Source organism: Octodon degus, unplaced genomic scaffold (assembly GCF_000260255.1).
Source record: "Octodon degus isolate 3935 unplaced genomic scaffold, OctDeg1.0 scaffold00147, whole genome shotgun sequence".
In the NCBI taxonomy this organism is placed as follows: Eukaryota; Metazoa; Chordata; class Mammalia; order Rodentia; family Octodontidae; genus Octodon; species Octodon degus.
In genome coordinates this window covers 5436181-5443834 of record NW_004524723.1, presented here as the reverse complement: position 1 = coordinate 5443834, position 7654 = coordinate 5436181, and the positions used below count along the sequence as shown (strand labels likewise).

The 7654-nt window shown below is 37.3% G+C and overlaps 1 protein-coding gene across 2 annotated transcripts in view; it reads right to left on the bottom strand.

The window, feature by feature from the left end:
* The window catches only part of Hspbap1 (HSPB1 associated protein 1), an 89123-nt gene that overhangs the window by 30743 nt on the left and 50726 nt on the right, over positions 1-7654 (bottom strand). The window lies entirely within an intron of this gene.

Sequence of the window (7654 nt, the reverse complement as noted above, 5' to 3'; positions counted from 1 at the left end):
AAAAATTTAAAATATGTAAATAAAAGTATAAGTTAGCAAAATTTGTAGGATTCATCAAAAGCAGCTCTTAAGAGGAAATTTATAACATTTTGATATTCATACTAGAAAAAAAGAGAAAGCTCTAAAATTACCTTAACTTCCACCTTGAGAAAGCAAGAATATAAACCAAATTAAATCCAAATTAAGCAAGGGAAAGAAATAATAAAATAGATCCAAAACCAATAAAAAACTTAAAGAAAATCAATAGAGACAATCAAAGAATCCAGAGTTCTTGTTTACAGAATGATGTTGATAACTCCCTGGCCAGACTACAAAGACAAAGAGAAAAGTGTATGTGTGTGTGAGAGTATTATTTCTAATATTAGAACTGTGAAAGAGGTCATCATTACTGACCTCATGGATATTAGAAGAAGAATAAAGGAATACTATGAATTTAAAAAAAAAAAAAGAATGGGACAGAGGGCAGGATTTATCCTTGAGGTCACTCCCCACCTCAAGGATGCAATTCTCTGAGACCCTATACAGTGTTTGCTGCAAGTAGAAATCCTGAAACTATACTTGGCTTTTATAATGTAAACACTGCTTCAAATTTTTCATATCTTTACATGACCAAGGTTGTATGGCAGAAACTACCCGCCTTTCTTCAGATTTTAGCCCCAGTTTCATGCAGAGTGGTGATGTGCGCAGCACACCAAGGTCCACTTTCAAGCCTCCAGTACAGCTAAGGAGCTAAGAGACTAAACGGCAACCACCACTGAGGGGTTGCTGGGTGTGGCCTCTGGGAAACCACCTTCAAAGATAGCCAAGCTGAGAAAATACTTCTACCTTTTTTCCTTTCTACATATACCTGCCATGATAGCTATCTCGGAGCGGAGCATGAGCTAGCCTAGAGGACAGAAGCTTAGTACTAAGGACCATGGGATGACAGGAAGAGTCTGGCCCTTCTGTATGACAAGGTCTCCATTTCAGCCCTCTGTGAGCATGGTGGCCAGCCCAGCTCCAGACCTTCCTTACAGGAAGAAAAGATCACCCCATGCATTTGGTTAAGCTGCCATATTAAATATGACAACACTCTAGCAGAAAAATAGCTTATCCAGAACTTATTTCATCTTTTGTCCTTTCATTGCTTGTGACTGCCACATTTTGTGTGCACAACAATTATTTGGACTCAGAATATTGTTTTTCTTGGAGAAACAATATTTATCTTGGTGGTTAGCTCTGTAGACTAGCTTGAAGAAGTCTATTGAATTTATAATATACCTGAGGAATGGAGCACAGAACTCTGTCTACTTCCACATAAAGTGTTCTCAGGAATATTTTTTCAGAGTTACAGTTCTCTGACACAGGATTTTGGGTTCGATTACCTGAAAACCTGGGATAAAGGCTCTAATAAAACAGGATTACTGGGGAAAGATAAGTTCCATTGGTTATTCTGAATCAGCTAGCAGAGTTAACCACTAAGACAAGCATTGGCAGCATTACTGTAGGGTTGGAGTAAGTAGTAGCCCACTAGATACCTTGCAGGAACTACTAGGAGTAGCAGTTCTAGAGGAAAATACTATCACATCCTAGCCAGCACTTAAAGGAGTTAACCAGCAATTCTTCTTCATCTTTCCCCATCTCCAACCCTGCTACCTAGCCTCAGCCCAAAACCTAGCTGGCCAGTTTAAACATGCTTAGTAGAAGCAAACCAGAATGACACATTAGAGGGGTATTTTTCCCCCCAAGATCAATCAAATCTATACAAAATAAATATCACAAGCAAAATTCACTGCTAATTCATAGCTAATAAAAGATGGGACAAAATAAAAACAGGTTGGTCAATGTACTAGAAAACAAGAACTCCTTTTTCTGCCTTGTGATGGTGTTTTGAATGTAGTATGCAACTTATAAATAACGATGGTAAATTTTATTTGACACACACATGCATACAGTGATCACTTCTTTCAAAGAAAACAATCAGGACCCACAAAGGGCCCAAGTATTCTTGGGGTACTTGTAAAGATAAGCATTAGTATGGCAGATATTACAAAAGCCAACAAGTGGAGTATTTGGAAACTGTATTTTCTCCATTGACAAATTATTGATTTCTAGTTAATTTCACTAACATAAAATTTACATACAATAAAATGCAACCTTCTGGAGTAGAGATCAATTAAGTTTTGACAAATGGACACATTTTGTAACCCACCATGATTAAGACAAGAAAACACTTCTATTACCCTCCCAGTCCTCCTGGGTAGTCAACCCTGGCCTCCACCCTCAGGCCCAAGTGATCATATTTGCAGACTGTATTTTCTTTTTTTATACATAAACAATGACAATCAGCACCAAAAGCTCCTTCATTTAAAATGTTCCCCACATTTTAAACAACATAAGAGACTCTAAAATTTCAGTTGCAATAAACACAAAATTTTTTCTAAGAAAATGTGAACTGGGCATAGTATCACATGCCTGTAGACCTGGGAAGCTGAGGCAGGAGGATTGCAAGTTTGAAGCCAGATCAGGTAATGTCACGAGACCTGGTCATCAGATCTCTTTAATCATTCCTGAATCACCTGCCTTGATTTCAACATACTCTTATAGCTATGGTATAAAATCCAAGACAAATTAGAACTAATCTTCCGTTTACTGCATTTCTGGGATTCTGTAACCCTGTGACTTAAGAAGGCTCCTAACTCTGAGTAGCCAACCCCGTAACATAGAGTGGAATGTACCTGAGGAACATCCTTGGGGCAAAATTCCTGTTCCTACACACTGATTTTTAAGAGCTTCAGTTATGAAAATACTTACTAATAATTGCAAAGGGTAAGACTTGTCATTCTTACTAAGTGAGTGGCGATAAGAAACTATGTGGTACTGTCTTAAATTGTCTACCTTCCTTGGAATGTAGACCACAAAATATTTAGAACTGCTTTAGGTAGGTTAGTTAATATGATATATAACTAAAAATAAGATTAATTTTATTTGTTATATAGAAATACTAGTGCTAGAAATTGTAATTCTAGGCCATCTGAAGGTAAACTAGATATTTTCCAATCATATCCATATATTTATCTACATTTAACGGGTACATACATGTAAATTATTGATATATAAACATACTTATACATTTATATACTTATCCACATATAATATATAAAGTACATAGATTTAATTTCTAACTTAAGGATTAATAGATGGAAACTTCAAGTAGAAACTGTAAGTAAAAACCTATACAACTAGTAGGAGGTTGAAGAGAGCTAGGACTTTCATATCAAGATTGACAAATGCCACACTTTATTAACTAGAATCCACAGAATATTTGACAAGGGCTAAGTCAGGAGTTTAAGTGGAAACATTCTCTAAAGGGATATAAAGACTAAGGAAACTGCAAAAAAGAAATGGCAAAACTAAGAAAAAAATGTACTCAGATAGTCATTCAAAGACCTGTTATATATTTAGCACTATATGATTATGGAAGTAGTGCTGTACACCAGAGGATTCCTGAGACCCTTTCTGGTCTGTGAGGACAAAACTATTTTCATAGTTCTACTAAGATGCTACCTGTCTATTCACTATGTTGATGCTCTCACTCACGGCACAAAGTCAACGGGGATGAAACTGCTAGTATCAACACCGTGGGATCAAAGTATACTAGTAGCACTGGATTTTCTAAAAAGCTTATATGGATACAGTGGTGCAAACCTATAATCCCAGCACTCTAGAAGGCTGAGGTAGGATGACTGCAGGCAAGAACAGCCTGGGCAACTCAGAGACTTAGTGAGACACCGTCTCAAAAACAAACAAAATAGCTGGGGATGTAGACAGATATTTAGGACCCTATGTTCAATCCTAGCTACCATTAAAAAATACCAATGGGGGGAAAAAAGCTTTGTTGTACAATAAATAGCATATATTTAAGGTGCATAATTTCACGAATTTTAAAATCCTGTCTCAAATCACCACTGATCTATCCTGTTAGTACAATTTTCAAGTTCCAAAATTATGTAGAGAATTGTGTAGTTAAGTTTTTTTTTTTTTTTTTCAGAACCGGGGATTGAACTCAGCCCTTGCGCTTGCCAGGGAAGCGCTTATTCCACTGAGCCATCTCCCTGGCCCCAGTAAGTATTTTTTGATACAAACACTAATCAAAGGCAAACTGAACAAAGTAAACAACAGAGTAAGGACAAACCCAAGGTAGAGGGTCACTGCACCATGACAAAACAGCACTTCATAAGGAGGACAGCATAACTCTCAGTGTGTGATAGCCTGGTAATGGATTCTTAACACATGAGACAAAAACTACCAACCTAAAATAGGGAAAAGACAAGCACACAATTATAACCAAAGGAGGGGGAGTGAAGTGTCTCTCTCCATATGATGTGTAGGACAATACACAGAAAACCAGTAAAAGTATAGCCTTTATAGTCAAATTCATCAATTTGACTTAATCGATATTAATAAAACACTCCACCTACCACAGAATACACATTATTATCAAGTATACATGGGACATTCACCAAGATAACCATATTCTGGGCCATAAAACAAATTTGAAAGGATTAAAATCATATGAAGACTGCTTCTGACTACAATATAATTGGGTAAGAAATCAGCAACAGAAAGATAGATTGAAATATCACAAACACTATATTTCTAAATAATCAAAGTCACAAAAGAAATTAGCAATTTTTTTTTTTTTTTTTCAGCACCGGGGATTGAACTCAGGACCCTGCGCTTGCCAGGCAAGTGCTTATTCTACTGAGCCCTCTCCCTGGCCTAGCAAATATTTTGAACTGAATAAAAATGAAACGGTTTGGAAATCATACCTTGAGATACACTTTTGATACACGAACCTGAAAGCTTCCTATTACTAAAATGTTTCTGATGAGAATGCTCACGATATTGATAGATGTAAATTTTTTATTTTTTATGTATTTATTTTTTGTGGTACCAGGGTCGAACTTGGGACCTTGCGCTTGCCAAGCAGGTGCTTATGCCGCTGTAGATGGAACTTCTAAAATAACAGAATACACGACATACACTGAAATGTGTCATCAGATGCAAGACTGACAGGGCTCAGTAAGCTAGTACTCTCCAAAAGCCCACTGGATGGCATTATGTAAGATCCATTCTGTGCAAGAAGGACTAATGGATTTGTCTTAAGAGTACGAAGAATTCATCCACTGTGGATTTAGAATCTATACTGCAGCTAATGAGCCTTTAAGAAACTACCCCTCATTAAGTTTGGTGTTGTAAAAAGAAAAAAAAAGATCGGTATAGAAAACCTCATAGCTTTCTGAAAAAGACTGTGAAATACTCCTCTTTTGTTCAGCTACATAACTGTGCAGCAACATATCTTCATGCCCTTCAAGCAGACCTGCAGACGGCAACAGCTTGACCAGAGAACAGAATCTAGCTGTCTTCTATAGTCAGATAACAGGAACTTGCAAAATTGTGAAACAATCTAGTCTGCTGATGAAATTCATGTATATAGTTCTTTTCCTTTATTTTATTGAGAAACAAATATCAATGTGACAGTTTCAAAACTGATTAATAGGACAGTCTCACTAATTAATACACTGTACATTGTTATCTTCTTAGTGATTATCTGTAGTACAAGATGCAGACAGAATATCCTGTCCAAAGTTATTTTCTTAAGAATGTTATTTATATTAAAATATAATAAATTTATTATTTTAAATGAATTATATTTTAAAATGTTTTAATGTTTAATATCATTTCATAGCAATGTAAAACTGTTAAGTTTTGCCACAGTAAGATCTGATGATTGAATGAATTACAGAGGAGAAAGCAAAATAACAGCGTAAGGACCTATGATGAGCTGATGACCAGAAAACTTTGAGATAAAAGATGATATAATCTTAATATACTTGTTCATAGCAAATTAATCACCATTACATGGATAAAAAACCCATTCACTGAAATGATTTTATAAGGGCTTCATTAGAATTCTAGCACATTGGCAAAAGGCTGTCTTTTATGTCCACCCCTGGTGGCCAGGTCACATGTCTCCCCCGTGGCAGCCTGGCTGGAAAAGGAAAGAACAGAGGATGAGGTCAGAGGACAGACCCCTCCGAGGCTGAGAGCGCCAGATGTGCACAGCTGGAGTGCTGTGTCCTGCCTGCAGCGTTCCTGTAGGACATGTGCATTCAGACTTGCTGAAGCCCCTACTTAGTTGGGTAATGTTAGAAAAGGATTACACAGCCTTTGTGTGCCTCTTTGTCCTTAAAGCAAGAATCATCATTAAATTACGGCATTACTGTGAAGATCATAAATGTAAGGCACTAGGAAAGTGCTAAGGACAAGTAAATTCTTGGTAAGAATTATTATTGCACAACCTAACTTGAAATATGGAGTAAAAGATGGCACTAGTCCAATGAGGATATGAGAAATATAATAAAACGGTCTAAAAGTTAATTATAAAATGTAGTATGGGAGGCCGGGGAGATGGCTCAGTGGAGTAAGTGCTTTCCTGGCAAGCGCAAGGGCCTGAGTTCAATCCCCTGTTCCGAAAAAAAAAAAAAAAAAAAGTAGTATGTACTATGAGGTTAAAGATCCATAGTATGATCGAGGATGGTAAGAATAAACATCTACCTCAAAATTATCATTTAAAAATGAGTAAATAAATTTGGTATGGACTGTGGATTGAGAAGCACTTACTGAACGTTTTTTTAAAATCAATGCATTTATTTTATGGCTGTGAGAATAAAGATACACCCACAACTAATAACTATGGGGTAAACGGGAATATTTTCCCTCATTTTCAAAGTATAAAGCAAAATAATTTAAACATTTTAAAAAGTTAGTAAAGGAAAGCTACAAAATATTGGGAGTTGTACTATAATAAAAATATTTTGAGTCCAAGTGAAAGAGAAGAATATCGGCTGAATAGAAACCTCCACAGAGCCAAAATAAAACAAAAGCATCATTTCAAACATCAAAGTCAATAGTGGGGTACAGCAGGGGTGGACAGCCTGGCTAGGGTGGAATACTTCACTCGCAGTGGCCATGGGCACAGTGAAGAGCTCTGGAGCCCGGGCCTGTGTAGGGGCAAGGGCAGAATCAGCCAAACAAGCTCCCAGGGGCCCCTTCCGTTCCTGCCCGGCATAAAATATACATTTTAAAAAAATTAATAGGGGGCCGGGTAGATAGCTCAGTAGAATAAGCATTTGCCTGGCAATTGCAAGGGCCCTTAAGGCAGCCTGAGCCAGCCAAAAAAAAAAAAAAAAAAAAAAAAATCCTTCTTTGTTCCTCTAACATCTAATAACTCAACTTGGACTTGATGGCCTAGTGTCCCCCTTCCTGGTGAAGCACTGGCCAGTGCTGATCGGTTCAACAAGTGGAGGAGAAAGCTCCAATAGGTCATCTTAAATGGTCACACATGAAATGACCTCTGTTACCGAGTTGTTTTGGTACCTTTGGCTGATGAGTTGTGAATAAATACAAAAGTTTCCGCCACACAGATCATGATTTATTACTGGTTGCCCACTGCCCTTAACTGGAGCACTCAGCACCTCCAGAAGGGGAGCCTGCGGCATCTTCAGCTCCCTTTCGGTCTCAGGAGTTTCCATATGATATAGAGTTTGATGTTCATTTTATTTTTGATATTCATTTTAGCAGGCAGTAACGAAACAGATGTTCACAGAAA